The sequence below is a fragment of the Rhinopithecus roxellana genome, chromosome 7 (genome assembly GCF_007565055.1).
Source record: "Rhinopithecus roxellana isolate Shanxi Qingling chromosome 7, ASM756505v1, whole genome shotgun sequence".
In the NCBI taxonomy this organism is placed as follows: domain Eukaryota; kingdom Metazoa; phylum Chordata; class Mammalia; order Primates; family Cercopithecidae; genus Rhinopithecus; species Rhinopithecus roxellana.
Genome location: NC_044555.1, coordinates 5554571 through 5570399, shown reverse-complemented (window position 1 = coordinate 5570399; position 15829 = coordinate 5554571). Strand labels below are relative to the sequence as shown.

The window sequence follows — 15829 nt, the reverse complement described above, 5'->3', positions numbered from 1 at the left end:
ACTAAAATACCTAGGAATCCAACTTACAAGGGATGTAAAGGACCTCTTCAAGGAGAACTACAAACCACTGCTCAGTGAAATAAAAGAGGACACAAACAAATGGAAGAACATACCATGCTCATGGATAGGAAGAATCAATATCGTGAAAATGGCCATACTGCCCAAAGTAATTTACAGATTCAATGCCATCCCCATTAAGCTACCAATGACTTCCTTCAAAGAATTGGAGAAAACCGCTTTAAAGTTCATATGGAACCAAAAAAGACCCCACATTGCCAAGACAATCCTAAGCCAAAAGAACAAAGTTGGAGGCATCACGCTAGCTGACTTCAAACTGTACTACAAGGCTACAGTAACCAAAACAGCATGGTACTGGTACCAAAACAGAGATATAGACCAATGGAACAGAACAGAGTCCTCAGAAATAATACCACACATCTACAGCCATCTGATCTTTGACAAGCCTCAGAAAAACAAAAAATGGGGAAAGGATTCCCTATTTAATAAGTGGTGCTGGGAAAATTGGCTAGCCATAAGTAGAAAGCTGAAACTGGATCCTTTCCTTACTCCTTGTACGAAAATTAATTCAAGATGGACTAGAGACTTAAATGTTAGACCTAAAACCATAAAAACCCTAGAAGAAAACCTAGGTAATACCATTCTGGACATAGGCATGGGCAAGGACTTCATGTCTAAAATACCAAAAGCAACGGCGACAAAAGCCAAAACTGACAAATGGGATCTAATTAAACTAAAGAGCTTCTGCACAGCAAAAGAAACTACAATCAGAGTGAACAGGAAACCTACAGAATGGGAGAACATTTTTGCAATCTACTCATGTGACAAAGGGCTAATATCCAGAACCTATAAAGAACTCAATCAAATTTACAAGAAAATAGCAAACAACCCCATCAAAAAGTGGGCAAAGGATATGAACAGACACTTCTCAAAAGAAGACATTCACACAGCCAACAGACACATGAAAAAATGCTCATCATCACTCGCTATCAGAGAAATGCAAATCAAAACCACAATGAGATACCATCTCACACCAGTTAGAATGGCAATCATTAAAAAATCAGGAAACAACAGGTGCTGGAGAGGATGTGGAGAAATAGGAACACTTTTACACTGTTGGTGGGACTGTAAACTAGTTCAACCATTGTGGAAAACAGTGTGGCGATTCCTCAAGGATCTAGAACTAGAAATACCATCTGACCCAGCCATCCCACTACTGGGTATATACCCAAAGGATTATAAATCATGCTGCTATAAAGACACATGCACACGTATGTTTATTGCAGCACTATTCACAATAGCAAAGACTTGGAATCAATGCAAATATCCATCAACGACAGATTGGATTAAGAAAATGTGGCACATATACACCATGGAATACTATGCAGCCATAAAAAAGGATGAGTTTGTGTCCTTTGTAGGGACATGGATGCAGCTGGAAACCATTATTCTCAGCAAACTATCACAAGAACAGAAAGCCAAATACCGCATGTTCTCACTCATAGGTGGGAACTGAACAATGAGATCACTCGGACACAGGAAGGAGATCATCACACACTGGGTCCTATTGTGGGGAGGGGGTAGGGGGGAGGGATAGCATTAGGAGATATATCTAATGTAAATGACGAGTTAATGGGTGCAGCACACCAACATGGCACATGTATATGTATGTAACAAACCTGCACGTTGTGCACATGTACCCTAGAACTTAAAGTATAATAAAAAAAAAAGAGTTATACAATTCTTTTATTAAGCACATTTTCTTTCTTTCTCTTTCTTTCTTTCTTTTTCTTTCTTTCTTTCGAGACAGTGTCTTGCTCTGTCGCCCACATTGGAATGCAGTGGCACAATGGCCGCTCACCGCAGTCTCCACCTCCTAAGCTGAAGCGATCCTCTCACCTCAGCCCCCCTGGTAGCTGGGACTACAGGTGCACACCACCACGTCTGGATAATTTTTTTAATTTTTCTTTTTGTAGAGAACAAGTTTCACCGTGTGGACCAGGCTGATCTCCAACTCCTGGGCTCAAGTAATCCAACCACCTGGGCCTCCCAAAGTGGGGAGGGATTACAGGCATGAGCCAATGTGCCCAACTCCATTTCTCTTTTTAAGAATAAATCTGCTTTTATTTCTGGTTTTATGTATTTTTACAAATAATTGACATGATGATGTAATATTCACAATGCTTAAAAAATGTGAAAAAGTATATGTGAATATTAATCACATAATTGATAAAATATATAAAATAATGAAGCCAAAGCAGGTCTTTAAGAAATATTTATAAACATTAGGTATTGAATTTACAGATGCTGCCAAAGTTGTACCTCCATGGGGTCATTCATCCCAAAATCTGACCGATGTTTAAAATGAGAGCAAGAAATATTCAATTAAGTAGTAAGTTGAAAACCGTCTAATCTTCTTCCAATGCATCTGTGACGTCTTCTTTATACTTGTAAAGTCGCACTGCATGTTGAATAGGAGTCTTAACAGAGTCATAAGTCCATCCCTTCCTGGCAAGCAGCCTTTCAAGGATTCCAGCTATTTCGTAGCCTTTGCTTAGAATGAAATCCTTAAAGGCAATTGGTCCATAAAGATCATCAAGAACGTCAGGTTCATCAGGCTTTTCAAGTAAGAACTTGGGGTCAATCAAAGGTTCATCACTTCTTAGCTTTTCCCACAACTTAGGCTTGAGGTACCATGCTCCATGCTTCATCTTCACACGCTGTGCGGTATAAGAATTCGATGGTGTGTGGAGTTTCCTGTCCCAGTATTTTTCCTGTGAGAAGAATTTGGCCTCATCCATTTCATCTAGCTCCATGCTATACTTCAGCTCTGAGGAACAGTCATTTACCTTCTTAAACTTTTGGTCGTGATAGGTTGCTTTGCACTCAGGAGTAAAGTCAAACAGACTCCTGATGGATTCTTCACCAATTCCCAGGTCTCCAGCCCACTTGAAGAATTCACGGAGTTTTTCCAATGTTTATCTATATTGAAGAGAGTCAGAAACTCACTCTGTTGTGTTTGGTGTATCTTCCTGAAGCAGTTCTTTTATGTAGGACCCTTGAATCTTGGGAGGCTCTGCGAATTGATGGGACACTAGAGCTTTGGGAGGCTCTGGGCGGAGACTAGACACTCGACGAGTCTTGGGAAGCTCAGGTGGAGATTGGACACCCAACGAATCTTGGGAGGTTGCGGGCAGAGGTTGGACACCTGACGAGTCTTGGGAGGCTCCGGGCGGAGATGGGACACCTGAGTCTCGGGGGACCGCGGGCAGGATTCCCCACAAGGAAATTTACCAGGCTTGGTGGGTTCCTCGGTTGTCTTCACCTGGACCTCACAACGAGCCCATATGTCCTTCAGCTTCCTCTCAGAATCCAGTAGGGAGGAGATGGAGCACTCCAGTCTTGGGAGGCTATAGGCGGAGATGGGACACTTCAGTTTTGGGAGTCTCTGGGCGAAGACTGGACACCCGACGAGTCTTGGGAGGCTCTGGGTGGAGATGGGACACTCCAGTCTCGGGAGACTCCGGGCAGCGCTGATGTCACCTGCGAGGCCGGGATTCTAACAGGTGTGTAGTGGAATCTCATTCTGGGTTTCATTTGCGTTTCCTAATGACTACTGGTATTGAACTTCTCTGTATTTGCTTATTTGCCATCCTCGTCTCTCCTTGGTTGAAGTTTCTGTTGATTTGTTTCCCCATTTTTAAATTGTGTTGTTGGATATCGCATTTAGTTTTGAGAATCCTTCACCAGGTGAACCAGGTGCGGTGGTTCACGCCTGTAACCCCAGCACTTTAGGAGGCTGAGGGGGCAAATCATAACGTCAGGAGTTTGAGACCGGCTTGACCAACATGGTAAAACCCCGCCTCTACTAAAAATACAAAAATTAGCCGCACGTGGTGGAGCCCGCCTGTAATCTCAGCTAGTCAGGAGGCAGTGGCAGGAGAATCGCTTAAACCCAGCAGGTGGAGGTTGCAGTGAACCAAAATGGTGCCACTGGACTCCAGCCTGGGAAACACAGCTAGACACCATCTCCAAAAATAAATAAATAAATAAAAAATAAAAATCCTTGTTGTGTTCTAGATGTAAATAGGTTATCAGATATGTGATTTGCAAATTTTTCACTTCACTTCACTTTGCCCTTCCATTGTCTTAACATTGACAAATGTTAAGATAATTTCATTGATCTTAACAGTGTCAGTTTTTTTTTAATTAGATGAAATCCAATTTATCAATTTTCTCTTTTACAGATTGTGTTTATTTTGATATATGTATGAAAACTTTTGCTATCCTAAGGTCACAAAGCTTGTTATATCTGTTATAATTTTTGCAAACAACACAAGATGTAGATCAAACTTTTTATTTAAAAAATGTATCTATTGCATATATATATCTGGTAATTTCAGAACTCTTTTTGTAAAGACCATCTTTTCTGCAATGAATTACATTAGGAAATGGCTAGAATATCCGGGCACTCTTTTCTCTTCCATTGATTTTTCTCTCACACAAATTTCACATTCTGTTGGTTACTTTAGCTTTATAATAAATCTGGAAATTAGGCTGTACTAGTTCTATAACAATGTTCTTTTTACAAAGTTGGTTCTTCTAGGTGCTTTGAATTTCTATAGAAATTTTAAAAACCGTTTGTCAATGTCTAAAAGAATCCTGTTGGGATTTTGATTAGGATTCTGTCTAATCTATAGATCAATTTGAGGATAATTGGCATATTAACAATAGGAAGTTTTCTGACCACTGAGGAAGGTACATCTTTCCATTTGTTTATGTGATTTTTCATTTTCTCAGGAATATTTTGTATTTCTTAGTGTATGCTTCTTTCACATCTTTTTCTCTCCAGATCATTCCTAACTATTGTTTTGATACTATTATATGTAGTATTTTTTAAGTGCAATTTCCAATTTTTTGTTTAGCATATATATAAATATTTTTGTATATCCATCTTGTATACCTTGGTATACAACCTTGGTAAACTCATTTCTTAATTTCAGGAGCATTTTTTTTTTGTAGATTTCATTGAATTTTCTATGTATATGATAATGTAATCTGTGAACAAAGATAGTTTCCATTCTTCCTTGTCCATCTGATTATCTTTATCATCCCCCAACCCTCACCGCTTTAATATACTGAATGGAACCTATATATAATTTTGACTGGAAGTGATGAGATTGGAAATCTTTGTATTGTTTCTGATCTTAGGGGGAAAGCCATTATGTATAGTGTGAGCTATACACACATTTTTTTATTTGAAGAAATTTCCTTTTATTCGTATTGTGAGAGTTTGTGAGAAATGCTTTGTGTCAAATGCTTGGATTGTCTAATATTTTTCTTCACCCATTAAGATGTTCATACCACGTTTCTTTTATAATTATGCTGAAATAGTGAATTATAATGATCAAATTCCAAGTAGTAAACATACTTTGAATTCCGGGGATAAACCTCACTCGGTTTTTAATCTCTTTATTTATCCTCTGTATATGTGGTTGGGTTAAGCTTTTTGCATCAATGACTATGAAGGATATCTGGTGACGGGCTTTCTTTGATTTGTTGTTTGGCTTTGTCATCAGGGTAATGGTAAGCAGAGAATGGTTTCAAAATGATCATATCTTTTTCATTTTTTCAAAGCATTTGTGTATGATTGGTATTATTTCTTCCTTCAGTGTTTGTAAAGTTCACCAGAGATGCCCTCGTTCTCAGGCTTTCTTTGTGGGAAGGTTTTTTAAACTACAAGTTTAGTTTCTTTAATAAGCATGGGGTATTTAGATTATCTATTTTTAACAAACTTGGTTAGTTTGCGTATTTCAAGGAATATATCTATTTCATCTATGTTGTTAAAATTAGCATGCAAAGTGCTCATACTATTCATTTGTTATTCTTTAAATACCTGTGGAATCTGTATTGATGTCACCTCTCTCATTGCTGATTTTAGTAATCTGTGTTTTTTTTTTTTTTTTTTTTTTTTTTTTTATTGGCTAAAGGTTCATAGGTTTTATGAATCTTATAAATGAGGCAGCTTTTCATTTTATTGATTTATCTCTGTTGTTTTTCTGTTTTCTGTTTTAATTATCCTCCCATTTTGTTCTTTTGTTGGCATGCATTTTGCTTTTATATGTGTTATAAAATCCACAACACTTTTTCAAAAATTACTTTTGCTTAAATACTACATCACTATTTATTTTACATTTTCTGTTGATTTTAATTTGTAAAAAATCTTACATTTTTACTCATGGAGTTATCAATTTGGCTACTCTTCATTTCTTTGTGTAGACCCTTATTTCCATCTGCTATAATTTTCTTTCTGTTTGAGGCAAATTACTCAACATATTTTTTGTATTCCATTTCTGCTGGTGATGAATTTGTTCATTTTTTTGTATGGCTGAAAAGTCCTTATTTTGTCTTGTTTTTAAAAGATGCCTTTTTGTTGTACGTAGACGTCTAGTTTGATTATTTTTTTAATTTATATTTTACATAGGTTGCTCCACTCTTTTCTTAGTTGCATTTTTCAGCCAAGAAGCCTGATTTTGCCCTAATTTTGGTTTCTTTGTGTGCCATGCCATTCTTCTCTGGTTGCTTTTAAGATGATCTGTTTATCATTATTTTTAAGCAATATAATTATAGGGTTTGGTGTCTTTTTTATGTTTCTTATGGTGTGGATTTATACAAATTCTTGGATTTGTCAGTTTCCATCAAATTTGGGAAAATTTGTCATTGTCTCTTCAAATATGTTTTCTGTTCTGCCTTCATCTCTTCTTCAGAGAATTCAATTACACATATATTTGAGTTGCTTGAAGTTTTCTCACAGCTAAATGATACTATGATATTTTTAAATTTTATCTTTTCTTTGCATTTTATTTTGAATGACTTATCTTGCCAAGGCTTCAAGTACACTAATCTTTTCTTCTGCAATGTCTCTCTTGCATGTCATCATGGATGCCCCCCCTTTTTTTTATCTTACACTTTCTTCACTTTTAGAAGTCTGATTTAGGAATTCTTTGTATCTTCCAATTCGCTACTTTTTTGAACATTTTGAGTCTAGTTATGATACTTATTTTAATGTCTTTTAGATAACTCTAATATCTTGTTAACTTTGGACATCTTATGATTATCTCATCTCTTCCTTATAAGGAGATTAATGCTTCTTTACATCTCTGGCAATTTATTATTGGATGCCAAACACCGTAAATTTTACCTTATTGGCTGATGGATAATGTACTTTTATGAATGTTTTTTACTTTTGTTCTACAATGCTTTTAAGTTGCTTCAAAATAGTTTGATACTTTTGGGGTTTTTAAAAATACTTTGTAAGACAGAAATAGAGCAGTGCTCATTCTGTGGCTAAATATTCCCCACTACTGTGGCAATACCCTTCAATGTACATTTTCCAATTCCCTTTGAATTTTGAGGTTCTCTAGACTGGCCAACAGGAAAAGTCACTCTTCTTGGCTCTGTGTGAGGATCAGACACTACTATCTATAATTCTTGTAAATAGTTTCTGCCCTGGCCTTTGGTCATTTACTCACATACATGAGTTAATCAATAATCTGCTGAAGAATTAACTGGAGAGTAGGATTTTGCAACTTTCCGGAGTTCTTTCTCTGTACATTATTCTCCTCTCTGGTACTCTGTCTTGAAAATTCTACTTACCTTTTTCTCTGGAGTGTTTTAGCTCCATCTCCTGAACTTAGTGACACTGGCTGGTCTCTGTTTTTTCCCTCCATGAGCAATGGCCCAGAAACTCAACAAATAATCTGGGGCAATTACAGGGTTCACTTCATTTGTTTACCATCTCTCAGGGATCAGTCTCTGCTGTTTGATGTCTAGCTTGATGTTAGCCTTGCAAACTATTGCTTTATTTCTCCCCTGACTTTTTAGCTGTTTGATCAGAAGGTAAATTTGGTCTCTTTTACACTATCTTGACCACAGAGGAAATATAATTTACTTATTCTTGCTTTTGTGTCTACCAATTTATGAAGTTGTATTCCCAAAGAACACCAAAGACTTAACCATCAAATACTTTATCACGTTCTTAACAAACTTCATTTGAAAGTGTGAATTACACCTGCCCTAGTGAAACAGAGTCCTCCCTTAGAATTCATATTTTACTGGTTTACTTTTTCTCCTAATGCTCATGATATTCATCTACTTCAAAACATACAAAAAGTGAACATGAAACTACTTAGCATGCAATGTTAGGTATTTTATAATTTTGAACCAGAATAGCTTTTCTTTTGCCATCACCAAAAGTTCTCTCATAGAGAAACTGCAGATTACATATAATTCCTCAACCATGGCCACAACCTGTGTCTTATTTTAGCACTCATTTGGTTATTTAAAGTGTTCCAGGCTGGTCTTGAAATTCTGGGCTCAAGCAATCCTACATCCTCAACCCCCCAAAGTGTTCAGATTACAGGGATGAACCATCACGACTGGCCTGAATTTCATCTTTGAAGTACATAGAATTAAGTGTTGAGTAGGGCAGGTTAAGATTGCAAATCAGTGAAATAAAATTAATCAATACATCTAGGATAATCTAAGATTGGTATTAGAAGCTAAAATATGAAGCAAGGGAATAAAAATCCAGGTAATCAGGAAAATGGGAACTTGGTCTAAATCTAAAGATCATTGCTTGTAAGTACTTTTCTTTTTTGTTAAATTGTTATTATTAGTCCCTTCAGCATGAGGCATAGGCCGAACATCTCCACTTAAGGCCAAGGAGAAAGTGGTATTTTCAGATAAAGAAACAAAGACAATTAGTAAATTGCCTAAAGTTAATGGCCAGTTACAGGAAAAAAAATGGATATTCAAAAACCTTTGAACGTTCACTATTGTCCCTGTGTCATAAGGCATATATTATTCCCATGTTAGGAAAGATATGGGTACAACAGAAATTTTGCATATCCATTATTGCGATTAGCAAGTGAAATACAAAGAATAAGAATCGTGTGTTCCAAGTAATGCTTCCAAAACTCACTTCACTCTATAATGAAAGAGATTGCATTACTGTATAAAAACAATCTTCACTCATCTTATGCTGGCCATAGAAGTCAATATTAAGAGACATGGATATTGGAAAGGAACCTGCTGAGGTTATGTAATGTCTCACAAAGTCGTATCTCTGAAAAGTGATTATCAGCGTAGAATGTGTATCTCTTTGCTCAACTGCCCCATTCTTTGCTTCTTAAAGTAATAGAAAGTATGCTAATGTTGTTTCTTAAAGGTCATCATTACCATAACTTTGTTCTTCTATACTAATGTACAATAAAACCATTTTTCATAATTTATAATCTAGCAATAATTTTTAATATCAGATTTTTCTGCTACAGTTTATACTATCAATTAACTTACTCTTTCAGTTTTTATTTTGATGTTATTTTCTTTATTAACATGACATTGTTTTATTATTTCTCTTTATTTTTGGCTTCTATGTATCACTGCTCTCTCTTTTGACATCTCTCAGATATTTGTATATAAGTGTGTTTCAGCTTAATTTTCTGCTTTTCTAAGCTTTCCATATTTAGGCTCTCTTGTTTAGTATTTCTTCATAAATAATTCCAAGCATTCTTAACTTTTAAAAATCTTCTATGAACTTCAATTTCATCGAACTTTTCCCTTAATTGTCACTATGGAAACATGAAGAGTTTGTTCTTGCTGTAATATCCAGAAAACTTTTATTTTATTACTTGAATAATCAAATGAATAGAACATGGCTGTGAAATTTTAGATGTCTGTCCATATTTGCAAATGGAAAAACAAGATGCTCTATTTTATAAAGTGCAACTTTCTAAGAGGAAAGAACTGTCACTGTAACATTGCAAGTGTAATACAATAAACACAGACCAAAATATGATAATTTCTAGAAATCAAAAAGTTAAAAGCTGAAGTTGTTTTCAACTATCTTTTGAAACATAAATTACTTCTTATAGTAATACAATATTTTGTATAAGAAAAAATACCAAAGTACAAACCTATTGATGATTTCTCAATTGAGAAACATCTTTCATCTATTCACAAGTATGCTTTACATATGATACATGACTTTGCTTAACATTTGTCTAGATCCTATTTTCAATGTGTCCCATCAGAAGAAATATATTAATCTTCTCATGGCCCCTCTTTCTTCTAGCTTATTCCCTCCATTCTCTACACTGATGTGGGATATCCTTCTTGTTTATAATAAAGCTTTATTTTGATATAAATCACATATCATACAATTAATCCATTTAAAGTGAATAATTCAGTGGCTTTTTGTATATTCACACATTCATACGACCATCACCACAATCAATTTCAAAACATTGTCATCAACCCCCCAAAAATGCCATGCCTATTAGGTATTCCCTAGTTTTCCTCCCCGCAACTCCCTGTGGTATTGATAACCACAAATTTACCATGTGTATATAGATTTGTCTATTTTGGACAAATTTATTTTGGGTTGTATAAATCGAATCATAGAATATGTGGTCTTTTGTGACTGGTTTCTTTCATTTATCATAATGTTTTTAAGGATTATCCATGTTGTAGCATGTGTTAGTATTTCATTTCTTTTTATTGCCAAGCAATATTCCTTTGTAGAGCTATGCCATATTTTATTTAAGCATTTATCAGTTGATAGACATTTGGGTTGTTTTCAATTTTTTGCTACTATGAATGTTGCTGTTATGAACATTTTTGTATAATTTTTGTTTGACATACATTTTCATTTTTCTTGGGTATTTGCCTAGGAGCAAAGTTGCTGGGTCATATGCTAACTTCATATGTAACTTTTAGAAGAACTGTGAGATTGTTTTTCAAAGCAGTGACACCATTTTACATGTCCAATGGCAGTGTAGGAGGATTCTAATTCTCCACATCCTCACCAACACTTGTTATTATGTGTCTTTTTTATAATAGTCATACTATGTGAAGTTGTATCTCATTGTGGTTTTAATTTGCATTTCCCTGTTGGTTAATGATGTCAAACAATGTTCATGTGTTTAGTTGCAATTTGTATATCTTCTTCGGAGAAATGTTTACTTGGATCTTTTGCCCATTTAAAGATTGGGCTATTTATCTACGTATTATTGATTTGTTAGAGTTCTTCATATATTCTGGATACAATCCCCTTATCAGATATATAATTCACAACTATTTTCTTCCATTCTGTGGATTGTCTTTTCACTTTTGTGATGGTGTCCTTTGAAACACAAACTTTCAAAAACATTTTTCTTTATTTTTTATTTTATTTTATTATTATTTTTATTTATTTATTTATTTATTTTTTATTATTATACTTTAAGTTCTAGGGTACATGTGCATAACGTGCAGGTTTGTTACATATGTATACTTGTGCCATGTTGGTGTGCTGCACCCACCAACTCGTCAGCACCCATCAACTCGTCATTTACATCAGGTATAACTCCCAATGCAATCCCTCCCCACTCCCCCCTCCCCATGAGAGGCCCCGATGTGTGATGTTCCCCTTCCTGAGTCCAAGTGATCTCATTGTTCAGTTCCCACCTATGAGTGAGAACATGCGGTGTTTGGTTTTCTGTTCTTGCGATAGTTTGCTGAGAATGATGGTTTCCAGCTGCATCCATGTCCCTACAAAGGACACAAACTCATCCTTTTTTATGGCTGCATAGTATTCCATGGTGTATATGTGCCACATTTTCTTAATCCAGTCTGTCACTGATGGACATTTGGGTTGATTCCAAGTGTTTGCTATTGTAAATAGTGCCGCAATAAACATACATGTGCATGTATCTTTATAGCAGCATGATTTATAATCCTTTGGGTATATACCCAGTAATGGGATGGCTGGGTCATATGGTACTTCTAGTTCTAGATCCTTGAGGAACCGCCATACTGTTTTCCATAATGGTTGAACTAGTTTACAATCCCACCAACAGTGTAAAAGTGTTCCTATTTGTCCACATCCTCTCCAGCACCTGTTGTTTCCTGATTTTTTAATGATTGCCATTCTAACTGGTGTGAGATGGTATCTCATTGTGGTTTTGATTTGCATTTCTCTGATGGCCAGTGATGATGAGCATTTTTTCATGTGTCTGTTGGCTGTATGAATGTCTTCTTTTGAGAAATGTCTGTTCATATCCTTTGCCCACTTTTTGATGGGGTTGTTTCAAAAACATTTTTCTGTGAAGTCAGTTTATCTATTTTATCTTTTGTTGTTTGTCCTTTGCTTTTGGTGTTATATTTAAGAAACCATTACCTACTTTGAGATCACAAAAGTTTAAACCTTTAGCTTTTATACTTCCATTTTGACTTAATTTTTGCATATGGTATGAGGTATACATCTATCTTCTTTCTAATGCATGTGGATATTCAGTTGTCCCAGCTCCATTTGCTGAAGAATATTGTTTCCCATTGAATTGTCTTGGGATCTCTACTGATCAACTAAGCGTAAATGGGAAGGTAGATTTCTGGACTCTAAATTATATCCCATTGATATATATGCCCAGCTCTATGCCAGTACCATATTCTTTTGATTACTGTAGCTTTGTTTTAAGCTTTGAAGTATAGAAGTGTCAGCTCCAACTTTGGTCTTTTTAAAGATTGTTTTGGCTATTCTGCATGCCTTGAATGTCCATATTAATTTTAGGATAAATTTGTCAATTTCTGCAAAGAAGCTAGGTGGGATTTTAATAGGTATTACATTTACTAGGCAGGTAAATTTGGGAAGTATTGCCATCTTAACAATATGAAGTCTTCGTTTCTATGATTATGAGATGTTTTTTCATTTATTTAGGATTTTTGTGTCTTTCAGCAATATAATGTTGTTTTCAGAATTTAAGTTTTATACTTTTTGTTAAATTCATTTCTAAATATGGTATTCTTTTGAATGCAATTGCAAGTAAAATTACTTCCTAATTTTAATTTTAGGATGACTCATTACTACTATATAATGATGATAGATATTTCTAGTACATAGAAATGCAATTGGCATTTCTGTATTGATTTTGTATCATGCAACCTTAGTAATTTATTTGTTCTATTTGCTGTTTCAGTGGATTCTGTAGGATTTTCAGTATGCAAGATTATATTATCCATGTATAGAGGCAGTTTTATTTCTTCTTTATCAACTTGGATGCCTTTTACTTTATTTTCTTTGCTAAGTAACTTGACTAGGACCTCCAGTAAAATGTTGAATAGAAGTGGTAGGAAGTGTCATATTTATCTTGTTTTTGATCTTTTAGGGAAAGAATTCAGTGTTTCACTATTAAATATGAAGATATCTGTGGAAGTTTCATAGATACTTTGCCAGGTTGAATAAGTTTTCTTCTATTCCTGATTTGTTGAGTGTTTTTGTCATGAAGCAATGTAGAATACTTTCAAAAAATTTTCCTACATTTTTGAGATGATTGTATTTTTTGTCCTCTATTTTTTGATAATATCAAATATCAAATGCTTTACATTTATTGTTTCTTGGACATTAAATTAACCTTGAATTGTGGAGATAAAAATTGTACATGGTCACTATGCATACTCTGTTTTATATGTTGCATGATGTGGTTGGCTAGTGTTTTATTGAGTACATTTTTTGACAATACTTTGAATCATAAATTGCACCACAGTCAGATCCAATTAAATTCAGGAACCTTTCTAGGAATACTTTTTGAGGCTAGACTTTGAGCTTTGTTGTCACTACAGAGGGTGTCTCTTTCTCTGCTTCTCTGGTAAACTACCTGGCTTGTGGTTTAGCTTGACAATCTCACTGAGCTACTAACTTCTCTGCTAACCACCAAAATCTCCATTGTTGTTGATAGCAACTTTAGGCTTGAGCTTTCTCAATCTCTGTTTTCAATAAAGTCGTTTCCTTTGGAGAGGGATTTGGAGGTCTCTTTTATTACTGACTGCCTCTTCTCACTTGGCAAACTCTCTGAGCACTGGCTCTGCAGCAGATAACTAGCATGACAGCCCTGCAGAACACTGGGTGGCATAGCAGCCTCTGGTCTTTCTCACTTGCTACTCCTAGTGTGGAACTTTCAGCCAAAGAGTAGCTGGGACAAGGGCCACTAGGTCCCCAGTATTCTTAGCCTGTTGTACCTGGAGTAGAGCTTCTGTCCTATGAGTAAGGGGGTTAAAAGTTTGTTTTAAATAATTTTGACCAATTATGATTTTTTTGCTGAGGTACAGGCTCACTTTTCACATTAACAGTTCATAGAAGCTAGCAAGAAAATAATCTTCAAATTAATTCTGACCATGTCACACCCTTTGTTTAATAAAATGTTTTGCTTATTTCTGTATATATTACTAATTACCATTTTCTACAGATGGCAATATCCCATTCCCTTCCAAGACCTGTTTTCAATTTTCTTCCACAATAATCCTGGCAGAGGGACTATTTCACTATGTCCTAAAATCGTTTTACTACTTATGTCTTGAAAATGAATCTTTCTGCATTGCTCTTTCCTCCACCTCCATCTTTGAAAGAGATGTCATTCATTGAAGGATTCCTCAAATGCCACTGTCCCCTAAATGAACCATTTTGCAGCACTGAGAGACAACGCAAATATTTCCATCATCTGCCTATCTATTGCAACTTGAAATTCTTCCATGGCCCTTATCCCATTAAATTGCATTAGTCATTGGGTATATATTTTCTCATATACTATTCCATGAGCTCATTGTAGGCAAGATTTCTTTTTTTATTGGTATGTTTTTACAGTACTTAGCACAGACTCTGGCATGTAATAGGATTTAAAATTTTTATTGAATCCAAGTCAATAAGTGTTCTGACTCAAAGTATTATGCAGCTTTTGTATCCCATACAGAATCCTAAAATATAAAGCATTCAAACTTGATCATGGGGTATTTAAATTTTCTCTCCATTAATTTTTCTACTGGGCCACTAAAACTCTATATTTCGTATTCTAATTAGGAGATCAAACAACATGAACAAAGCTGGATGTATAGTCTTCACTATGACGACAGCAAAACCGTGGGTTTCAGTCTAGATTACATTGATTTACTGCTAAGTAAATGGAGATTTGTAGATGAGTCAACACTGTACAAACTGTTCACCACTCATATTAGGCTGCAATATTGCTTCTGTTTGCAATGAATTCACTGAGCTGAGAAGGAAATTATTTTCCTCTTAGGAGCTTTAATAGATCCTATTTACTTTTATTTAGGTTAAGGTTAATACCTATCATGAAAAAAAAATGTCCAAGGAATGATTTGCATTAATTTGATAATTTAAGAGTATGAAATATGGTTTAAGAAATGTTATGAGCATTCATAGCTATCAAGAGAATTTGCCAGAGCTACTTGAAAATGTGAAACTAAAAACAGATGAGATTTGGACCTGATGGTAAACGGCTCTTAGATTTGCCATGTTATAGCATAGGATTCTTTTTTTTTCTTTTCCAATACAAAAGGCAATGAACAATTTGAGTATCATTTTTCAACAATATATATAGAATTGTTGTATGATCTGTGTATTTTGTTTCTGTGGTTAGGCTTATTCAACTCAAATCTACATGATGTATTCTGATGAGTTTATAAAAACTGTTGTTTCATATTGTTTGGTTTGGTTGGACTTTTCCCTCTATTAGGATATATTTACAAAGCATTATGACAGGAAATATAAATACACAAACACCACACACACAGACAAGAGAAAAGAAAATAGGTAAAACCTATAGGATATTTCTAATATTTTTCTAAAGTAATTTCTCCATGTCAACCTGAATTCTTGTTTGAACAAATTTGTCAGAATCATAGAGTACTTATTTATGGAATTAGGCATTTATTTTGATGTTAATGTCTTAAACAACAAAAGCTTCACACATACTAATAC

At 35.1% G+C, this 15829-nt stretch overlaps 1 pseudogene; it reads right to left on the bottom strand.

Annotated features, from left to right (window-relative positions):
• Positions 1 to 2426: 2426 nt before the first annotated feature.
• Positions 2427 to 15829, bottom strand: part of LOC104678380 — a 28556-nt pseudogene continuing 15153 nt past the window's right edge.